General features: G+C 45.5%; 1 protein-coding gene and 1 pseudogene across 1 annotated transcript in view; one reads left to right on the top strand and one right to left on the bottom strand.

Annotated features, from left to right (window-relative positions):
* The window catches only part of LOC118654962 (zinc finger protein 501-like), an 89498-nt gene that overhangs the window by 9010 nt on the left and 57753 nt on the right, over nt 1-22735 (top strand). The window lies entirely within an intron of this gene.
* LOC118654980 lies at nt 7765-9929 on the bottom strand (annotated as a pseudogene).

The following is a 22735-nucleotide window of genomic DNA, read 5'->3' as shown; positions in this document are numbered from 1 at the left end:
CTTGGTTGCAGGGTTGCAGGCATATATGGAAAAATCAAAAGTGTACATTAAAAAATATACATTTTATCCCTATCTAGTTTGGCTCCATGGATAGAGTGTTGACTTGGGCATTGAAAGGTCTGGAGTTAAATTACTGTCAAGGGCATGTAACTTGGTTGCAGGCTTGATTCCTGGGTCCCATCAGCGTGCATGCATGCAGGAGGCAACTAATGGATGTGTCTCTCCCACATCAATGTTTCTCTCCTTCTTACCACCTCACTTCCACCCTCTCTAAAAAATTAATGGAAAAATATCCTGGGGTGAAGATATTTTTTAAATGTACATTTAAAATCAGTTATTCTTTTTTTTAAATTAAATCTTCATTGTTCAGATTATTACAGTTGTTCCTCTTCCCCTCCCCCCCCATAGCACCCCTCCACCCGGTTCCCACCCACCCTTCTGCCCTTACCCCCCTCCCCTCCACTGTCCTCATCCATAGGTGTACAATTTTTATCCAGTCTCTTCCAGCACCTCCACACCCCTTCCCCCACCCCCCGAGAATAGTCAGTCCATTCCCTTTCTATGCCCCTGATTCTATTATATTCACCAGTTTATTCTGTTCATCAGATTATTTATTCACTTGATTTTTAGATTCACTTGTTGATGTGTATTTGTTGTTCATAATTTGTATCTTTACCTTTTTCTTCTTCTTCCTCTTCTTAAAGGATACCTTTCAGCATTTCATATAATACTGGTTTGGTGGTGATGAACTCCTTTAGCTTTTCCTTATCTGTGAAGCTCTTTATCTAACCTTCAATTCTGAATGATAGCTTTGCTGCATAAAGTAATCTTGGTTGTAGGTTCTTGGTATTCATCACTTTGAATATTTCTTGCCACTCCCTTCTGCATAGTTTCTGTTGAGAAATCCACTGACAGTTGTATGGGTACTCCCTTGTAGGTAACTGAGTTTCTTTCTCTTGCTGCTTTTAAGATTCTCTCTTTGTCTTTTGCTCTTGGCATTTTAATTATGATGTGTCTTGGTGTGGTCCTCTTTGGATTCCTTTTGTTTGGGGTTCTCTGCACTTCCTGGACCTGTAAGTCTATTTCTTTCACCAGGTAGGGGAAGTTTTCTGTCATTATTTCTTCAAATAGGTTTTCAATATCTTGCTCTCTCTCTTCTTCTACACCCCCATAATTCGTATGTTGGTGTGCTTGAAGCTGTCCCAGAGGCTCCTTACACTGTCTTCGTATTTTCGGGTTCTTTTTTCATTTTGCTTTTCTGGTTGGGTGTTTTTTGCCTCTTCATATTTCAAATCTTTGACTTGATTCTTGCGATCTTCTAGTCTGCTGTTGGAACTCTGTATAATATTCTTTATTTCAGTCAGTGTATGCTTAATTTCTAGTTGGTCCTTTTTCATAACCTTGAGGGTCTCACTAGATTTCTTGAGGGTCTCACTAAGTTTATCGGTGGTTTCTAGAAAATTTTTCAAAAACCTTATAAGTGTGGTTTTGAACTCTATATCCAGTAGTTTGCTTTCCTCCATTTCTATCATTTGTGACCTGTTTCTTTGTCTCTGCATTTTTATGCTTCCCTGTGTTGATAGCATGGCTTTCTGTGCTAGGAATCCTATAGGGCCCAGTGGCTCAGCCTCCCCAGTTACCTGAGGTGGACATTCTTGGTGCACCCCTTTGTGGGCTTTGTGCACAGTCTTGTTGTAGTTAAGCCTTGATTGTTTTAGATATCACTGGGAGGAATTGACCTCCAGGCCAATTGGCTGTGAGAATCAGCTGTGTCTGCAGTGGGAGAACTTATGTGCTGGAGATACCCTTCTGGGGCAAGACTTGCTTCAGTGGGGCTTTGGTGCTCACTGAGTCTGCCCCCTGAGTGTGTCCCTTATGGATCTGAGGAGTTGTAATCTGGATGGTCCCACTCTGACCACTGGTTACACTGGCTCTTGGATCTCTAAGGAGGTGCTAATTTAGCCTCTGCCTGAGGCTACCCAGCAGGAGCTATGGAGAGATCTGCAGATTCCTCTTCTTTGTTTGGGGTTTGGAGGTGCCCAGATGAGGCCCAGCCATGAAGCAATGCAAGCTGCTGTGGGGCCTTGGGCCTTCTTTTGGAAGTTCTGGGTCTCTCTGACCTAGCTGCAGTTTATTAGGTAATTTCCAGATTGCAAAGGGCCAGGCCTTTCATATGCAAAAGCCTCTGCCCACAGCTTGGGTGGAGCAGGGTCTCAGGGGATCAACAGGGCAGAGCAAGCAGCTATGCCTCCTCCTCAGTCCTTCCCTAAGAGGCCCTGCGTCTCAGTGTCCCAGTAATCGCTGCAAGCACCTCTGAGAGAAAGCCGCCCTTGAGTTCCGACGGATGCCAGACAGTCCAGTTTCTCCCCGTATGAGTCTGGGTCCCCAGAGACTCGCCTGGAACTGGAGTTCAGAGCAATCGGGAGCTTGAATCTCCCTCCCGATTGAAAAAGACAACCACGTCCTCAGTTGCCAGCCCTATCCACATGCGCCTCCGTACCTCTGCACTTTACTTCCACACCTCCTCTGAGTCTCAGTGTGCTCTTCTCTTTCCTTCTAGTTACTGAATTTCCACTCAGCCAGTCTTCCTGTGGTTCTAGATGATGTCTGTTTTGTCTTTTACTTGTATTTTTGAAGTGGTTGTGTGAGGCAGCAATTCCCGGTGTTTACCTATGCCTCCATCTTGGTTTTTTCCTAAAATCAATTATTCTTGCCCCAACTGGTTTGGCTCAGTGGTTAGAGTGTCTGAAGAATCCTGTTGACTGAAGAGTCCCAGGTTTGATTCCAGTCAAAGGCATGTACCTTGGTTGCGGGCACATCCCAGGTAGAGGGTATGCAGGAGGCAGCTGATTGATGTTTCTAACTCTCTCTCCCTCTCTCTTCCTCTCTATAAAAATTCAATAAAATATATTTTTAAAAAATCAATTATTCTTGAATCAAATATTTGAATCTTGCCACTTCACAACTTTTTACTGTTTTATTAAGAACTAGGGGCCTAGTGCACAAATTCGTGCACCTTGAAAGGAACTGTGGGCTTCAACTGTGCTGCAGTGGGCACAGGGGTGGGTCTCGGCCCATCCTCTGTGCCCCCACCCAGCCCCTCCTGCTGCAGCCCTTGGTCCCATCTGCCGGCAGCCCCACTCCCACACGCTGATGGCGTGGAGTGATTGGGGCCAGCACCAGCAGCTTGTTCAAGCAGTGGCTGCTGCCCTGACCGCCCCTCAGGAGCAGGGGGAAGTGGAGAAGCCCTCAGCGATGATCAGGCACTGGCAGCAGGTGCAAGAGCCAGGCGGGACTGGGGCGCACAGGAGCAAAGAATTTTCAGTAACCACCAGAGACTCACCCCAATGACAGTGACAGGTGCTACTCCTTGGTCTGGTGCCCCCACTCACCTGCTCCACCATCCCTCTGTGACTGATGCCCACCATGTTCTGCACTTTGCGCGAGCCCCCTGGTGGTCAGCACACATCATAGCAACCGGTTGTTTGTTCCACTGTTTGATCCATTTGCATAGTAGCCTTTTATTATATAAGGATGTCCTTGAGCATGTTTGCTGCTACTGTGTCATTATATTTGAAGTAAAGTATAATGATGGGCTCCTGAAAATTCTTATTATGTCCATGGTTCAGTGCTATCATTTTGGCAATTTGAAACTGATGATGATGATGATTATGATAGATTTACACCAGGGAAAGTGACAAATACAACAAACCTAGACTTAATGTATTACTGAATGCTTGGACTTAAAAAGGAGTGGGGGAGAATGATAACAATGCAGAAGAAACTTATAAGCATGTGGTACAAATGGTCTCTAAATTGTACCTAGGATAAAAATGGAGACAGTTTTCCTTCTAGTATTCAAAACCTGTTGTCTAATAAAGCAAAGAAATCACTTGAGTCATTGAGGAATGAGTGAAATTCAAACACATGTCTTAGATGATGCACTTCCTCCTATTGATTTAAAAATATATACAGCCTGACCGGTGTGGCTCAGTGGCTAGAGCGTCGGCCTGGGGACTCAAGGGTCCCGGGTTCGATTTCGGTCAAGGGCATGTACCTTGGTTGCGGGCACATACCCAGTGGGGAGTGTGCAGGAGGCAGCTGATCGATGTTTCTGTCTCATCGATGTTTCTAGCTCTCTGTCCCTCTCTCTTACTCTCTGTAAAAAATCAATAAAATATATATATTTTAAAAAAGAGTACACTCCTTATAGTGCCTAAAAATATGAAAAATATGAACTAATCTATTGTAAAGGAAGGTAAACCAATGACTGCCTGGAGGGCGGGGGAAGGCAGGATGAGATTATAAAAGGACAAGAGGTATCTACAGGGTGTGGTAAAGTAGGTTTATGGTTGTTGGTATGAAAATTAAGACAATAATTAAAAAATAAAAATACAAGAATAAACTCTTCCCTGGCTAGTGTGCCTCAGTTGGTTGGTCAACATCTCGTGCCCTGAAAGGTCACTGGTTCCAGTCCAGGTCAGGGCACATGCCTGCCTGGATGCCCTGTAGGTGGTGGGCAGGAAGCAGCAGTTCAATGTTTCTTTCACATATCTCCATTTCTCGCTCTCTCTCTCCCTTCCTCTATTCCTAAAAAGTCAATGAAATATTTTTAAATATACAAAATACCTATTTTTTTTAAAAGAGAATAAACTGTTTTACATACTCACATGTGTAAGTGTACTTTTGCCCTCCTAACTGTATGTGGGTAAGAGAATGTGAGAGGTGTTTATTTCACGAGTGATGGTTTTACAGCTTTATACATACTGATGTTCAAGCTCACCAAATAGCACATATTAGAAAATGCATTTTGTTACATGTCAATTATAAATACACTTAGCCCATTGTACATATAAGTGTCTGTAGACGCATGCAGTGGACCTTCCTACATGCCACACGCATCTATAAAAAAAAAAAAAAGATCTTCCCTAAGTGGCAGCCCTGACCAACTTTAAAATCATTTTTTGTGAGAATTTTCAGCTGAAAATATTCAAGAATACCTGAATTGTAAGTAATATATTTTTTCAATATTCATTAAAATTGATTTTTTAATTAAATTCAAAGTATCATGGCATTTGGCCGTTAACTGGTTAAATAAAGCCTTAAAAAGTGCTTCCAGCTAGGACCGGTTTGGCTCAGTGGATAGTGCGTCGGCCTGCGGACTGAAGGGTCCCAGGTTCGATTCCGGTCAAGGCATGTGCCTTGGTTGCGGGCACATCCCCAGTGGGGGGTGTGCAGGAGGCAGCTGATGGATGTTTCTCTCTCCGATGTTTCTGGCTCTCTGTCTCTCTCCTTTCCTCTCTGTAAAAAATCAATAAAATATATATTTTTTAAAAAAGTGCTTCCAAATACCTAGATATCCCTATCTCATTAGAAAATTAAAATGGCAACCCTGTATGGGCTCTACCATCTCTCTCCAAATTTCCTGGGAGGACCAGCCTTACATCAGTGGCAGCAAATATTGGCAAGCAGTGAAGACTGTTGCTATTGAAATTAACAGGAATGCTGACTGGTTACAAAAGACACATCCTGGGACTGATTACAGGATTATCCTTCCTCTAACTTTTGAGTTCTTGCCTATTGAGCTTACCTTGAGGTGAACACCCTAGAGAGGTCAGAAGAAGCCACAGTCCTTTCAGTTATTTTCTCTGCCAATGATTTCAGCTACAGGAAACAGTTATGGAGGTCCTGAGTATGCCCATACACAAAGATCACACAGGCCCCAGAATAATTTTGGATATGCATTCAGAAAAGGAACTTTTTATCTCATTTACTGCAGACTCTCCCACTCACCAATAATACAGTTTTTCTTGACTAATTGTTGTGCCAGAGTATTAAACAAGTGACACCATCCTATGAAATTTCATACATCATAGCTTATGGATCACTTGCTGAGACTTATGTAGCACGTGCTGTGAACAGAGAATATAATTCATATTGTTCATGGAAGCAAAACAAAGACCTTTTCTTTAGGTGATCTTTCTCTTCAGTAATCGAGGCACCAGGCTTCAAATTAGAACCATAAAGTCATGCAGTCTTTCATTTAAGGCCTTGGGCTGGAAGGCAAAATAGGCCAATATTGCACAAAGTGGTTTTTCTCCCAGCATAGTGTCCCTTCTGACGTGCAGAATGTCTGAGGTCCCCACAGTATATATTGACCTCTACATGGAGACAGATGACAACTGTGATTTCAGATAACCCCAGGCAGTAAATAGAACAATAACAATTAAAGGTACAAAAGAAAAAAACACCTATTCTAAAAGATCAAAATCAGACCCATGTACAGCAAGCAGTGTGCAGGTTGGTGAATTAGAACCTGAAAGAGTTCATCACCACGTAATGTGAGAACCACAATGTCCCTGAAAGAGGTGGCACTTCTTAGCTGTGGATGGATACTCTGGGCAAAGCCTGGTCAGGTCCGTTCCCTCATCAGAGATAAAGGAATGAAGATGCTGCCAAGAGCTCGGAGTAAACATAATTTCCTCAAGCACAAGTGAGAGCACAGAATATATTTACCCTGAGCACACAGGGTTGTGACTCGTGCACATGGTTCAGGGGAGTGAGGTAGGAGAGAAAAATTGCTTCACACATACATACTTGCAGCGACATCAATCGGATAGTAAGCCTGAACAGGTTAGCAAGTGCAACGCAGCCCCTTACAGCCTCACTTGTACATGAAACTTACGAGGAATCTATCACATGTATGTTGTAATAAAAGGGGATTATATTCATGTATATATGTATCAAAGACTCCCCTTTGGTGTAGATATTGTGAGTGAGAAAAAGAAATATTCCCTGCATATTTTCACATTGAAGGCTTTTCTCCAGTATGAGCACTAGGTGTCTAAGGTGGCTAGCTTTACTGCTAAAACATTCCCCATATTCACAGCACTCATGAGGTCTTTCACCAGCCTGGACCCTGTGGTATTTAATGAGTTTAGTTAGAACTTTGGCTCAAGGAATTCCTACCATCACTACACTCATATAGATTTTATGCATTATGAACTTTTTTGTGGATAAGGAGGTGATTATTGCATCTACAAGATTTCCCACAGTCACTACACTCATAAGGTTTTTCACACATGTGAACACTCTGGTGTTGAGTGAGGGTAAAGTCTCCACTAAAGGACTTTCCACAATCAGTACATTCATATGGCTTTTCTCCAGTGTGAACTTGCTGATATAGAATGAGAGCAGAGGTTTGTCTGAATGACTTCCTGCATTCACTACACTCATGGCTTTTCTCCAGTGTGAACTCTCTGATGTCTAATGAGAGCAGAGATTTGTCTAAAGGACTTCCCACAATCATTACACTCATACGGCTTTTCTCCAGTGTGAACTCTGGTGTTTAAAGAGGTTAGAGCTATGATTGAAGGACTGCCCACAATCACTACATTGATATAGCTTTTCCCCAGTGTGAACTCTTTAGTGGTTAAGGAGGTGACTGTTGTACCTAAAACATTTTCCACATTCACTACACTTATAAGGTTTTTCTCCAGTGTGAACTTTCTGATGTTCAATGAGATTACAGTTTTCGCCGAATAACTTATTGCAATCAGTATACTCATATGAACTCTGTGTGAACTCTCCAGAGTGAACTCCAGTGTGAACTCTGTGATGTTGAATGAGGTTAGAGTTTTGACTGAAGGACTTCCCACAATCACTACATTGATGTATTTCTCCAGGGTGAACTCTCCTGTGGTTAAAGAGGTTATTACTGTGCCTAAATGATTTCCTACATTCACTAAACTCAAGAGGTTTTTCTCAAATGTGAATTTTATGGTATTTAGTGAGGGAAGACCTTTGAGGGAAGGGCTTTCCACAATCAGCACACTCATAGGACTTTTCTCCAGTGTGAACTCCCCTATGCTGATTGAGGTTAATGATACATCTAAAAACTTTCCCACTTTTGTTAAAATCATATTCCACTTCGCCAGAGCAGACATATTGATGTTAAACAAATTTATGTCTGTGGCTTGCAGCATTTTCATGTTTGCTCCACTGGTGATGACATTTTCCACTGAGAAATTTCTGTGAAATCTCACTAACCCTTTGAGGCTCCTTAGTGTTGAGAGATGCCTGGGGCTGCAACAGCCCTGAGCTCGCTGGTCAGTCATTCCCAGCCTCCCTAGTAGTTGAAGGCACCCCTGACAAGTAGAAGCTGCACCTGGTCACAAAGGAGGCCCCGTTCATAGCTTCTTTCCAGGGTTTCTCTCCACTGGTATCCCTCTGTTGCTGGTGATGGTTTGCATTGGAACAGAAGTCTCTAACACATGTGTCACTGAAGAAGGCTTTCTGCTCAAAGTATGCTGCTTGTGACTCAGTCAGGTGCAGAATAACTTTTAAAACTGAGACACACTACTTACAGAGACGGGTCCTCTGGGTTGCTGTAGCTGTCTTAGAAGCTATGAATTTTGACTCTACTTGTAGAGATACACTCTCACATAACAGGCCTCCTCCTCATCTGTTTTATGCCAACATCCTGAAAACAGGAAAAAGGTGAGGAAATGAATGTTGACTGTGGCGTCACAGGGATGTCCCATTACAAAAGTGTGTTGCACATATTACTTTGGCCTCATGCAACTGACTGAAAATAAAAGATTTGCAGGAAGGATTTATAAGATGCTGCTACGAAGTTCTGGGCTACTGAAGATCAAAAACAAAGAAGGCCTCAAATGAAATATGACGCAAGCATGGAAAACACCACTTAGAACAGAAGAGGGATCACCTGCTCATTCTGCTAAAAGCATTCAGCTCGGTTTGTCTGTGGTGACATGGGCCAACTGTGCAGAATGTTGGTTACATCTTATTCCAAGTAAAATTCAATAAATGATTATCTTGTGTTTGAAGTCTACTTAACCCTACCAGACCACTGTACCGATTTTTCGGTAATTTCCACACAAAGGTACACCTCATAACACATGTGCAGGTCAGTGTTGGAGAATACTGCAGACAAAGCCTTGCAGGGGAACAGGTGATGCAAAAAGGCCACAAAGGTGAAGGTAGCCAAAGCCAGGAACTCACAGATGAAATGACAAGTCAGTAATGTATAAGGTATGGGAAAGAAAAGGTAGGAATGAGCTGTTGTTAGTGTCACTTGCACCTAAATACTGTTGGAAATGAGCAGGTTCCTGGTATGATATGAACACACCCTTTATGTCATACTTTTCCAGGTTGCCACTCAGCATGGCCAGGCTTCCTCTGAGATCATCCTGCATGTTCACCCTGTGAAAAAAACAGGGTTCTTCCTGCACTTTCTACTCTACAAGTACATAAAACCTGAATACTTCTAGTATCAATGAAAGGCAACAGAGGTGAGCGGCCAGCAATGGCCCAGGGCAGCTCAGCATGCAAAAGTATTCAGGGAAGAGAATATTACAAACAGTGGAAGGAGAGTCTCACACGAACTTCCCATGGTTCATGTAAATAAAGAGCATAATCAGGCACAGGCGGTCACCAATGACCCGTAGCTGGAGGAAGGGTGCAGAAGTGGAAGTTAGGGATCTGGACTTAGTCACTGTCCCAGGAAGAGGCAGTTAAGGTGGTTCCCACTAAACTGTCTGCAAGACTCATGACTTCCACACACTTCCTGCACTCTCTGAGGCAATGGGTGTTAGGGGTGTTTGGTGAGTCCATTGCTCAGGGCTCTCCACACAGCCCAGCACTTGCATCTATAGCACATTTTACAAGAATGTGGGGAAAATTGGCAGAGCCTGTGGCTTGGCTGTGGGAGAGAGAAAGTTACATCTGGAGAATAAAGGAAGAGAGATCATCACCTCAGGACACTAAGAGAATGTGAAAGTCTTACCTACAGATGATACAAGTGCAAAAACTTCCAGCATCACGTTGCAGTATAGATGTCTCTGATCCTCATCAAGGAGCCCCCACTCCTCCTGAGAGAAGGCAATGGCCACGTGCTCAAAGTTCATATCCTGTCATAATAGGGACAGTTCAGGCCATGATAGCATCTCTCCTATAATTATAAGTTTGTCATATTCCCCACCCTCCACATCCATCCTCTCCCTCTACTACCTTTATCAGAGGACATATCAGGCCTTATTCCCATCAAGTAACTCTCTCCTTATATTCCAACTGATACTGTGTCTTCCAACAACAATAAAGGCTGATGAGCAGATAGAAAATATGTGAGCTCTGTGCCTCACATGTAGGCCACACTTCCTCTTGTCAATAGAATTGATGTCCCCAGTGTAAGGTATGGAGAGATTTTGTCCATAAAGAATGTGAGTGATTTGACACTGGTCTTACCAGGCATTCCCCTTGTGCCCCAGATTGTCCCTCAAGACCCCGAAAGGCATGGCATCACACTTCACCCTTTGGAACTCAATCCCAGGATGCTGAGTCCATCACTGTGCACTGCCTGTCACATAGTTCTTTGGAATACCATCCTCTCACACAGCCTCTTTCCCAGAGTCACAACTTCAAAGATAACACAAATATGTTGTCATGAGGTTGGGTATTTTCCTAATCACTTTTTCCAAAATTCTAACTCACCACTTCATAATGTATTTCTCTTCTTCCCACTGCCTTCCCTATACCAGTAGGGATTTTCAAGCCCAGGAGACACTGATGTATGCTATCGTGTTCACTGATATCACTGTATCACTAATGATCACTGCATCAGCCCTCAACAACTGACAGGTGTGCACATATATAACACCTAAGCTCTGGACATTGCATGTAGCACAAAAACACCCCTCTTTTGCCGAAACTGGTTTGGCTCAGTGGATAGAGCGTTGGCCTGTGGACTGAAAGGTCCCAGGTTCGATTCTGGTCAAGGGCATGTACCTTGGTTGCGGGCACATTCCCAGTGGGAGATGTGCAGGTGGCAGCTGATCGATGTTTCTCTCTCATCGATGTTTCTAACTCTCTATCTCCCTTCCTCTCTGTAAAAAAATCAATAAAATATATTTTAAAAAACAACATCTCTCTTTTTAGACAATTACACTAAAATTCCACATATTAACATCCAGTCACCACCAAAAATGGATTCACTTTTCATTCACTCTTAAGTCAATGTCAGGGCCCTGTGGCCATGAATTAGCATACCCTCTCCAACTGCACATCAGTCTTTCTACCACACCTCTCTCGCACCTGCACTCCCACAGCCCTATCCCCCATAGTCATCTTGACCTCCTACTCATTACTCAGCATGTGTGGCCCATAGAATAAATGCCTGGCAAATTAAAACTGGATGAAATAATACCCCATCTGTGATAGTCCACACTCCTAGAGGCAGCCTTGAATCCTGCTATAACGGCCTCCCTCCTTGGTTGGTTTTTACTTCAACCTCACCTAATGAACCATATCAGATCGCAGATATTGAGAGCCCACCTTCATTGGTGCTGCACTTGATGTCCCTTCATTAGTCACAGCCTTCATCACTCAAGTCCCATTGCGTATGTCCCTCTAACCCTCAACCTTCCTAATGCCGCGACCCTTTAATACAGCTCCTCATGTGTGGTGACCCCCAACCATAAAATTATTTTAGTTGCTACTTCATAACTGTAATTTTGCTACTGTTATGAATTGTCATGTAAATATCTGATATGCAGGATGTATTTTCATGGTTACAAATTGAACATAATTAAAGCATCGTGATTAATCACAAACAGTATGTAATTATATATGTGTTTTCCGATGGTCTTAGGTGACCCCTGTGAAAGGGTCGTTTGGCCTCCAAAGGGGTCACGACCCACAGGTTGAGAACCGCTGCTAACCCATGCTCAGTGAGTCCCATGCCCATAAGCAATTTCAACAAACTGATTGCAACTCCCCAGGCCACACCAAAAAATGGTCACCAAAAAATCCTGGTAAGAGTTCAGAGAATGAAATATGTACCAACCCCAGGGTCTTCTTGTTTGAAATACTCGTTGGCATCTAATTAAAAACAACACAAAGCGATATCTAGAACTCCCCCCATTAACTTTCCACTACCTTTTTAAGACGTCTTCTTATCTAACTGTTCATCAATGTTCTAGATGCTCATGAACTGTTCTCTGAAATAACCTAGCCAAACAGAAATAAAAGTTTCTGTATCCCCAATGAACATTAATCTTATATGATGAATTTTTCCATCTCAGTTGATGTTGATGTCATACCTCCAGCTGCTAATTTCTAACCTTGACTTCATTTCTGACTGTTTCCCAAACTCAACATTAGAAAATCCAGATGGCCACACCTAAATCACTGATCCTGAATGCAACTGCAACTTCCACCTCCACCGCCACCATCATGAGCCAGTTACCATCACACTCACACAGTCTATCACAGCTGCTTGCTTCCTCGTCTTCCTACCTCCCCGTCTCGGGCGTATTGTTCATCATGCTGCAGCCACCAGGCGTCTAATGAGACCTGGGTCGGATCACCTGCCTCCACTGCTCCAATGATCTCAGTGATCCCATCACCTGAAGAACCGACTCCCAAGTTGCCACAAGGCTGCAATAGACCTGTCTCTTGTCCTGTTGTTACCACTTTTTTTTTTTTTAGGAAAATATAAAAGAAGGATACCTGCATGTCCCTGAAATAGCTCAGTCTTTATTCCAAGCATTTGCACATTTACCTGGGAGGACCTCCTGCATCTCATTCCACTGGTTGCCAATATCATGGAGCACTTCATACAACTCCAGATCCAGATTTAGGGTTCTGAGCTTAGTGTTTGTTAAAAATTCCCAGGACCAAAGGCTGGAAGAGTGGCAGGACTGTCCCAGGACTATATTATCTCAGACACCACAAGAGTGTGAGGCCCTGAAATTAGCTGCACCAATCAGTACCTCTATGCGATTCTGCACTAGCAGGAATCTGTGGAAAGAGAAATGTCTTTTGAGAACATTGCAACCACCGCCGTTATCCCTGGGCTCAGGCCGCTCAGTATGCTTGCCAGCCCCAGGCCAGGTTATCTGGAGATGCCTGCATTACCTCAGTCCAGAATCTTCATTGCACTTCTAGCCTATTTTTCAAAGGACTTCTGCTTCCTGTCCCATATTCCCTTCTAATTTGTTCTTCCTCTGAGCAGTTGGGAAAAATTTAGAACCCTACTTCAGACAATGTCACTCTCTTATTCTCCACCACCGATGGCCCTAGGTAAAACTCCTCACACAAACTTGGCCTCATCTTGTCTGTTGCCTTTGGATTCGAAACAGACCTTGGTTTCCCAAATCCTCCCAGCTCACACCCACCAAAACTTTACAGGGTGGCTTTGTAGTCTGACACTGTCTGTCACCCATCACACCGTGTATCACCCACAAGTGACTCACTGTTCTGTATGCTGTGACCTGGGCCTCAGGACCCGAAAGGCACCAGCACCCAAGGATGGAGGGTAAATGGAGTGAGGCTGAGTAGATCTCTGCAAGCAAAACGGAGTCTGGGAGGCATAAAGGCCTCAATACTGACTGTTGCTGCTCAATAAGCTTCAGACAAACCACTGCACTGCTAGGCCAGTGCTTCGGATGCCTGGTCCTCATTGTGACCCAGCATTTGGAGCCTCTGACTATGTTAACAGAACAAAGAGGTAAAAATGAGCACGTGGAGAAAGTTGCAGGAAGTAACACCCAAACCAATCAGCACTGATAATACACCTGTCCTGGGCTTTCATTGGCTAAATGCAGCCATCATTAGGTGCATTGCCCTTTGGGTAACTTACTTTTTCAGGCACAGCAGGTGGCTTAGGATCCCAATCACTGACTGATCATTGCAAATATTGGCATTGCAGACCCCCAGTGGTGCTGGGAAATGATAACTGTAGGATTTGGCGGCTGGTGGCAGGTTTCTGGGAAGTCCTGTCTGCAACCTATCTCCTGTTTTGATCTATTATTTCAGATTCTGTGATTTCAGAATGCTCCATGAGGTGAAAAGAATCATTTCAATTATTCCTGAAGACCACTAACCTAAATGGGTCCCATTCTTCTCCATCTCCTGCTCCTAAGGGGCAATCAGGGCAGCAGCTGCCACTCATACTCACTGCGGGCGCTGGCCCAAATCACTCCTCACTGTCAGCGGGTGCAAGTGAGCCAGTGCCATCAGTGAGTGGGAGTGGCGGCAGCGGGAGCCTGGCTGATGGCAGATAGGTGGCTGAGGGCTGTGGCAGGAGGGGCCGGGTGGGGGCGCGGAGGATGGACTGAGATCCACCCTTGTGCCCACTGCAGCCTTGCTGCCCACAGTTCCTTTCAAGGTACACGAATTCATGCACTGGGCCCCTAGTGTAAGAATAAAAAAAAATGTAGACTATTCATGAATTGAAAATAGTCCTTGCCCTGGCCACTTTGGCTCAGTGGATTAGAGCATTGATCCATGGACTGAAAGGTCCTGGTTTGATTCTGGTCAGGGCATGTAATTGGGGTGCAAGCTCAATCCCTGGTCCTGGTCAGGGTGAGTGCAAGAAGCAACCAATTGATTTGTCTCTCTCACATTGATGTTTTTCTCTGTGTCTATCTCTCCCTCCCTTTCGCTCTCTCTAAAAATCAATGGGAAAATATCCTTGGGTGAGGATTAACACACACAAAAACAGTCCTTTGCTTACATTTAGTGGGAAGAAAGTTCCAGATATTTATCTACATTCACCTTTTGTCTTTAGTGCAAAAATGGCATGAAATCTTTGAGACTAAATAGATCAAATGGATTCTTGTTGAACACACACAAAAGTAAGAAAAACAAAATTTTCTTTAATATATAAAAGAGGAAAGAAGATTGTTGGAATTGCAGAGTCTTTTGAAAATTGATCCTGGCACTGGCCAGTGTGGGTCAGTTGTTAGAGCATGGCCCGTATACTGAAGGGTCTTCGATTCGATTCCCAGTCAAGGTACATACCTGGGTTGCAGGTTTGATCCTCCAGTCCCTGTTGGGTTGTGTGCATGTGTCTCTCTTGCATCAATATTTCTCTCTTTCTCTCCCCCTCATCTCGCTCATCTCTCTCCCCCTCTCTCTCTGACTCTGTCTCTCCCCCTTTTTCCCTCCCTCCCTTCCACCCTTTTCTAAAAATCAATGGGGAAAAAAATATTCTCGAGTGTGGAGTAACAGCAACAACACACATAATTCTGAAACTAGATTGTGGTGGTGGCTCTATAACATGCGTGGACTAAATGCCTCTGAATTCTATAAGACAGTGAAAATGGTAAATGTTGTATGCACTACCACAATTCAATTAGCTTCCACTGCTTCTTGGCTCTTTGGCTAAAATCAAGTGCAAAAATGAGCTCCCCTCCAATCCCATAATTTATTTAAATATGCCTGCAAAAGCTACTTTGTAAGGAACTGGCACTCTGGGACTTAAAGGGGGGTGAAGGGGTGGGGGGAGAAAGAATAAACCCAGGTTGAATTTGCAGGATTGCCCATGGTTTTCTTTGTTCACAACCTGTAATATCTTTGCTAACTTCTGGGCAAGTTGGAGTTGGGCCAGTATCACCAAACAAGGAGTGACGGGCACTCTGGCCTGGGCAGACTTGCACGCCGGGTGTCTTTTGCACATTTGATTGGTCTGGATTCACAGCGGAGCCAGTTGCAAAGGGACATAGGCAGGATGAAGAGTAGCTGGGCTCACAGTGTTCTGCAGAGTCAGCTGATCAGGAATCCAGCTGACACAAGAGGCCCTTGATGCTTTGATGCTGGAGCCCTGCTGGCTGCCCTGAGGCACAGCCCCCCCATTCATTTGTTCCCTTTGGACGTTATTGCTTTGGGGCCTCTCGGATTTGTGTTGCTGCAAATGACAGCAGGTAGGGCTGGCTGCATATTGGTTTCCTCCTGTACAAGCCCCAACTGGACCGGGGATCGAGCCTGCAACCAACCAAGATACGTGCCCTTGACCAGAATCAAACCTGAGACCCTTCGGTCCGTGGGCCCATGCTTATCCACTCAAATCGGCAAGGGCATAAACTTACATTTAAAATATCCATTGCAAGTACATGCCTAGGGCTGGGCTGTGGCAATATTTCGAAGCACTTTGAGCCTCATGAAGACTGAACAAGCAGTCCCAGAATTGGCTGTTTTCCTCCAAGCAAGCCCCTGAGGTCACTGGGAGCCAAGTAGAAAATTCTGAGGGAAATGGTGCCATCTTGTGGTACTTTTGCAGTTTTTCGGGCCATTTGAAAAAAAAACGTTTTTTCGAGCAGGTTTAGGTTCACAGCAAAGTCCAACAGAACGTACAGCAGGCCCTCAACATAATTTCATCCAATGTCATTTTGTTATAACGTTGATGAGATGGCGTAGAAACTTAATGCTTCCTTGTATGCATTAGCCTATGGGAAATTTGATTTTGTTATACACCCCACAACGTGGGTAGATCTCAAAGTTATTATGTTAAGGGAAAGAAGCCAAACAAAAGGAGTATACTGTGTGATTTCCTTTACAGAAATTTCTAAAAACTGTAAACTAACCCATGGTGACAGACAGTGAGATGGCAAGCCCCCTCCCTGCGTGCACCACCATAACCACGCCTCAGCTTCTGTAATCTCCCTTCTTCTGCTTCTGCTTCTGCTTCTGCTTCTGCTCCAGCAGTGCCCACTGCCGGTCAAGCTTCTGCTGTCTCAGGCTGCTGCCCTCATGATCTAAGACTGCAGGGAATCTAGTCGGAATGAGGCTTGGAAGTCATGTCTGTCGGGGGCGGGACAGCGGCGCAGGAGCGCTGCTCAGCTTTCGGCCACCCCAACCACATCCTCCCGGGTGGGGCACTGGGCCCCGCTGAGGCCCGCGCAGCACCCCAGGGCCCCGGCCGCAGGCTCCAGGTGGCTGCGGGTGCGATGCTGCGGGAGAAACAGCCGAGAGCACCGGGCAACAGTGGGAGGGCGGGCGGCGCGTAGAAGTGGGAGAGACTCTAGAGGGGCTGCACCGGCGCAGAGGGTCCGAGCTCTGCTTGGTTGCGCCGCCGGCCCCTCCTCCCCAAACTGCAACAGCTACCTGGAAGCTTAGCAGGTAACTTAGAAAGAATGTCTAGAATGTGTATGTGTGCCATATATGGGAGACAAAGAACCTAGGGATATACTAGAATGTAAGGAAAAACCCTGCCGTGTTTGGTGCTCAACCTCTGGAGGGGACTCCACTGAGAGCACTGGTGCGAATATATAGTCCTTTTCTGAACCCTCCAGTGCGTTTGGTTTGTCGCTTCCCGCCAGCCTGATTTCTGCCATAACAAAGGCACCACAGACTGGGGGTGGAGGCCCAGGAAAGACAAATAGCAAAGAAGCCAGAGGAAATGCGTGGGGCGCCTACGCAGGGTCACAGCATTTGGCAATGCAAAGGTCATGGCAGAAATCGGATGGCAGATGAGCGATACCAAAGATGTACGTGACATTTGCCCTGGCCTTGATGAACTAGCACCTGCCTGTCAGATTTGAATGTTTGTTAGAGCTCTTCTATGTAGCCTGGCTCAGCAGCCTCTGCACTTGGCCACGAAGGCCAAAGAAGTCTGATTCTCAATGGCCGCTTTTATGAACCTTGATGCAAGCTGAAGGAATCGTGGAAGCCAGAATTCGGGCGGGTGGAGACAGGAGCCATTCCAGGAAGGGAGATGTTAGCCTTACCAAGGTTTTGGACCATTTGCGTTTCAACCGACGCATGGCGACAAGCAAAGAGCCCTGAAAGGACCTTGAGCTTATTCGGGACCCTCACCACCCTCCAGGCCCAGGCCAGTGCGGGGTATCGCACCCAGTGGCCCCATGCCCTGCGTGTGCCCCGCCTCGGCCCCGCCCCTGCCCCTGCGGTCTGCACAACCGCAGTCCCTCCTCTCCCCGTCGCCCCGCCTCCCTGTTCCTTAACCCCGCCCCTTCGCTGTATGTAGCCCTCGCCCCGCCTCTCCCCGTCGCCCCGCCTCTCCCCGTCGCCCCGCCTCTCCCCGTTGCCCCGTCTCTCCCCGTCGCCCCGCCTCTCCCCGTCGCCCCGCTTCCCCGTTCCTTAACCCCGCCCCTTCGCTGTATGTAGCCCTCGCCCCGCCTCTCCCCGTCGCCCCGCCTCTCCCCGGCGCCCCGCCTCTCCCCGTCGCCCCGCCTCTCCCCGTCGCCCCGCCTCTCCCCGTCGCCCCGCTTCCCCGTTCCTTAACCCCGCCCCTTCGCTGTATGTAGCCCTCGCCCCGCCTCTCCCCGTCGCCCCGCCTCTCCCCGTCGCCCCGCCTCCCCGTTCCTTAACCCCGCCCCTTCGCTGTATGTAGCCCTCGCCCCGCCTCTCCCCGTCGCCCCGCCTCCCCAGTTCCCTTAGCCCGGGCCCTCCCCGTCGCCCCGCCTCTCCCCGTCGCCCCGCCTCTCCCCGTCGCCCCGCCTCTCCCCGTCGCCCCGCCTCCCCAGTTCCCTTGGCCCGGCCCTCCCCGCCGCCCTTCCCCTGCCCCCTCCGCCCCCAGGGTGTCCAGTCCCCGCCGCCCCCGACACCCCGCGCGGCGTCCTTGCTGAGGGAGGCGGGTGCCCTGGCGGCCGAGGCGGTGGCTTCGCGCCCGCAGGGGCAGGAGCAGGACGTCCGCTGGCTGTGCGCCGAGGTCCAGCGCCTGAGAGACGCGCAGCTGCGCTTGCCCGCGGCCCGGCCGTGGGGCCCTCCCGCCCCGGAGGTGGCGCCGCTGCGGGCGACCTGCGGCACCGTCTGCCCCGCCGGCGGCTGTGCCTCGCTGAGGAGCGGAGCCACCGGGCGGCTGTGGGTGCGCAGGTAGCGGGTGGCGGGACTCCCCGCGGGGGACTCGGTAGGGCGCCCCGAGGCGCACACTGAGCGCTTTTCTCCCCTGGAAGGACGGGTGCGGGTGCGGGTGCCGGCGGCGCCCTGACGGGTGTGCGGGGCGCGGTCCTTCCTGGTCCCTGCAGGGCGTGCCCTGTCCTCCCCGCAGCCGCCAGGCTGACCTCCGGGTGCACTTGCTCAGCTCTCCCATTCCATGGCTGCTGCCCATTTTTCTGTAGGAGCAGGAATAGCCATTTCTTTTGTTTGGAAAAATGCTGGCGTGTTGGAAGCTCTGTTCTTCGCTTGGCAGGTTGGGGTTTTGTTGTCTTGAGGTCTGTATATTGAACATTATTTCATACAGGATTTCACTGTTTTACTGCATTGAAGGACAAATTATTTTTCCTGTAACATAATAAATTTCCTAAGTTCTGAAGGCTTTCTCAGACCTGGGGGTCTTCTTCAGTTCCTTTTTAAAAAATACATTTTTATTGATTTCAGAGAGGAGGGGAGAGGGGGAGAGAGAGGAAGAAACATCAATGATGAGACAGAATCAGCTGCCTCCTGCACGCCCCACACGGCATGTGCCCCGACCAGGAATCTAACTGTGACCTGGTTCATAGATTGGTGCTCAACTACTGAGCCTGGCTGTCCGGGCTCTTCAGCTCCTGAAAATCATGGTGCCCCAAGCAACATCTTCATGAAATAATGCGTTTACAGTCTCTGGTGGGAGCTACACAACCATTTTCCAGGGACATTTGTCTGAAGTGTAGGGGGGAAAACTTTAAAATACATTAAATGTATGTATATTTAAAATACAAAAAGTACATTAAAGTATATTACCTGATCTTAGCGAAAATATAGGAGAATGCCCAGACAGGAAGGACCAAACCTCAGAAATCAATTTGCCCATTGAGGTTTTAGGGTATCAGGAGAGTCTAGCTAAGAGCCTTTAAAGTGGGGGAGACACTTGCTGCCTGCTGGCATGTCCCCCTCCTCCCTTGGGTCTCAGATGTGTTGGTCTTTCTTGTCATTAGTGTGAGCTGTTTACAATTTACCTTTTATTCCAACTTCCTTCTAGTCAAAACCAAGAAAAGGACATTCAAAATGAGGAGGAAAGGGTGCCTGACCTGTATTTGAAATATACTCATGTAATCGCTTCTCGGCCTTTTGGCTAAGATCAAGTGAAATATGCTCATGTAGTGAATTACCCAGGGTTTAGGGTGTGCAGGAGGCAAGTGAATCCGTGACTCGATCCTCATTGATGTTTCTCTCTCTCTCCCTCTCCCTTCCTTTCTGAAATCAATAAAAACATTTAAAAAGAAAAAAAGTGGGGTGTGAATGCTAACCTTGGTACATTCTAATGATTTTCAGATTAAAAATCAAGCAGACTTCATAAAGGAAAGATTGATGCTTTTTGAAATATTGAAGAAAGAGCATCAACTGTTACGTGCCACTGATGGAAGCAAGGAGAGTACAAGCGATGTGATCACAGTAAGAGTGGCTGATGGGAAAACCGTGGAAGGGGAAGCATGGAAAATAACACTGTACCAAGTGGCTGCTGACATTAGGTAAACCATAGTTTGGAGGTGTGTGTGTGTGTGTGTGTGTGTGTGTGTGTGTGTGTGTGTTTAAAATGTATGTCTTAAATCAAGTACAGTTACATCAAACTTTAACAAATGTTTAACACTTGCCACTTTCTAATAATTCAGCTGTTTTATTATGAATGCTCTTGAGCACACCTATTGCGATCAGTATGCTGAAAATAAAATATAATGATGTACTACTGAAATATCTTATCTTGTCCATGTTCAGTGTCATCATTTTGGCAGTTTGAATCTGTTGACGATGAGAGTATTTACACCTGGGAAATTGACAGATACTACAAACCTAGACTTCAATGTATCATTAAATGCTTAAACTTAAAGAACACTGGTGGAGAATTAACAATGCAGATTAAATGTATAAGTGTATGGTACAAGTGGGCTATAAATTGACCATAGGATAAAAATGGAAAAAAACAATTTATTTTCTAGAATTTTTACAACCAATAGTTTCATATGGCAAAGAAGTCACAGGAGTCATTGAGGAATGAGTGAAACTCACCCATATGTCTTATATGCTGTACTATCCTGCTATTAATTAGAAAAATAAATTAACTTTAAAAGTAAACAACAGATCCTGAGCAAACATTTTAACAAAGGAGATGAAGACAGTATAAGTAAATGCATGAAGAAATTCTCACCGTCAAAAGTTCTTGGGGAAATGTTATTAGAATGAAATCAAGTTAACATACTCATTTCCAGACCCACTATTTAAAAAAATTAACCATCACATATGCTGGCAGAGTTATGGGAAAACTGGAATTTTCACTACTGTGGGTGGGTGGGAAGGCAAAGGGAATGACCATTTCAGATCACAGATCTGCATACCTTAAAATGTAACACATTCACTGACACTGCTACAGATAGATATACACCTGTACAAAGAACTGAGCACAATAATTTAAGCAGTTTTATTTATAAAACACCAAACATGGAAATAAGGGACAACATAGATCAATGGATAAAGTGGTTATCCATAGAATACAATCTTTCTTAACCATAAAAAATTAACTATTTACATAAACATTAGTGTTGAATCTCCAAATACCTGTGTAGCATGATGGAATCCAGTGTTTGGTAAAGATTATATACCTTATACTGCCTAAAAATAATTATTACAATAATTACATTTATTCCTCTATTGTAAAGGAAGTTAAATCAATGCCAGCATGGAGGGCTGAGGAGGAAGAATTATTAGAAAAGGGCAGAGGTAAATATAGGGTGTGGCAAAAGTAGGTTTAGAGTTGTTGGTGCTGAAAATAATACAATAATTAATACATAATAATATAAATATAAACTGCCACGCCCATTGTGGTTCAGTTGGTTAAGCATCATCCCGTTCACTGAAAGGTCTGTGGTTCAATTTCAGGTCAGGGCACATGTCTTCCTGGGTGGGCTTACAGGAGGCAGGAGGCAGAAGATGTATGTTTCTCTCTATCTCCCTTCCTCTCTGAAATTGATAAAAATACCTTTTAAATTATGTAAAATAATTATTTAAAGAAAGAGAATAAACCCTGTGTTTTGCATACTCACAACTGTAAGCCTACTTTTGCCCCATCATGGAAATGGAGAATAGATAAGCTTATTTCACCTGTAACAGTTTGACAGCTTTATCCGTATGTTTAACCTCACCAAATAGTAAACATTAGAAAAGTGCATTTCATTGTATGCCTTAAAATGTGGATCCAAATAAACACCTAGCTAACCTTCTGTTGTTAAATGAGGGTAGACCTTTGACTGCAGGTCATCTCACAATCACTACAATCATGTGATTTCTACCCAGTGTGAACTCTGTGGTGTTTAGTGAGGATATACTTTGAATGGAAGAACTTCCCACAATTGGTACACCTATAGAGCTTTTCTCCAATGTGAACTCTGCAGTGTCAATTGAGGCTAGACTTATATTTGAAGGACTTCCCACAATCACTACACTCATGGCTTTTCTCCAGTGTGCACTCTGTGGTGACTAGTGAGGTGAGACGTTTGACGAAAGCATATCCCACATTCTCTACACCCATATAGCTTTTTTTCAGTGTGAACTCTGTGGTGTCTAGTGACATCATACCTTTGACTGAAGACTATCCCATAATCACTACAATCATATAGCTTCTCTCCAGTGTGAAGTCTGTGGTATTTAGTAAGGATAGACTTTCAACAGAAGAACTTCCCACAATTGGTACACTCATAGAGTTTTTGTGAACTCTGCAGTGTCGATGGTGGTTAGACTTATATTTGAAGGACTTTCCACAATCACTACACGCATATGGCTTTTCTGCAGTGTGAACTCTCTTGTGGTGTGTAGAGAGGTGAGACCTTTGACGAAAGGACTTCCCACATTCACTACACTCAAGGCTTTTCTCCACTGTGAACTCTGTGGTGTGTAGTGAGGTCAGTCCTTCAACTGAAATGCTTACCACATTCGCTACAACCATATGGCTTTTCTCCAGTGTGAACTCTGTGGTATCTAGTGACATCAGACCTGTGACTGAAGGACT

Source organism: Myotis myotis, unplaced genomic scaffold, assembly GCF_014108235.1.
Source record: "Myotis myotis isolate mMyoMyo1 unplaced genomic scaffold, mMyoMyo1.p scaffold_m19_p_40, whole genome shotgun sequence".
Classification (NCBI taxonomy): Eukaryota; Metazoa; Chordata; class Mammalia; order Chiroptera; family Vespertilionidae; genus Myotis; species Myotis myotis.
This window is presented reverse-complemented; position numbering and strand designations above follow the sequence as displayed.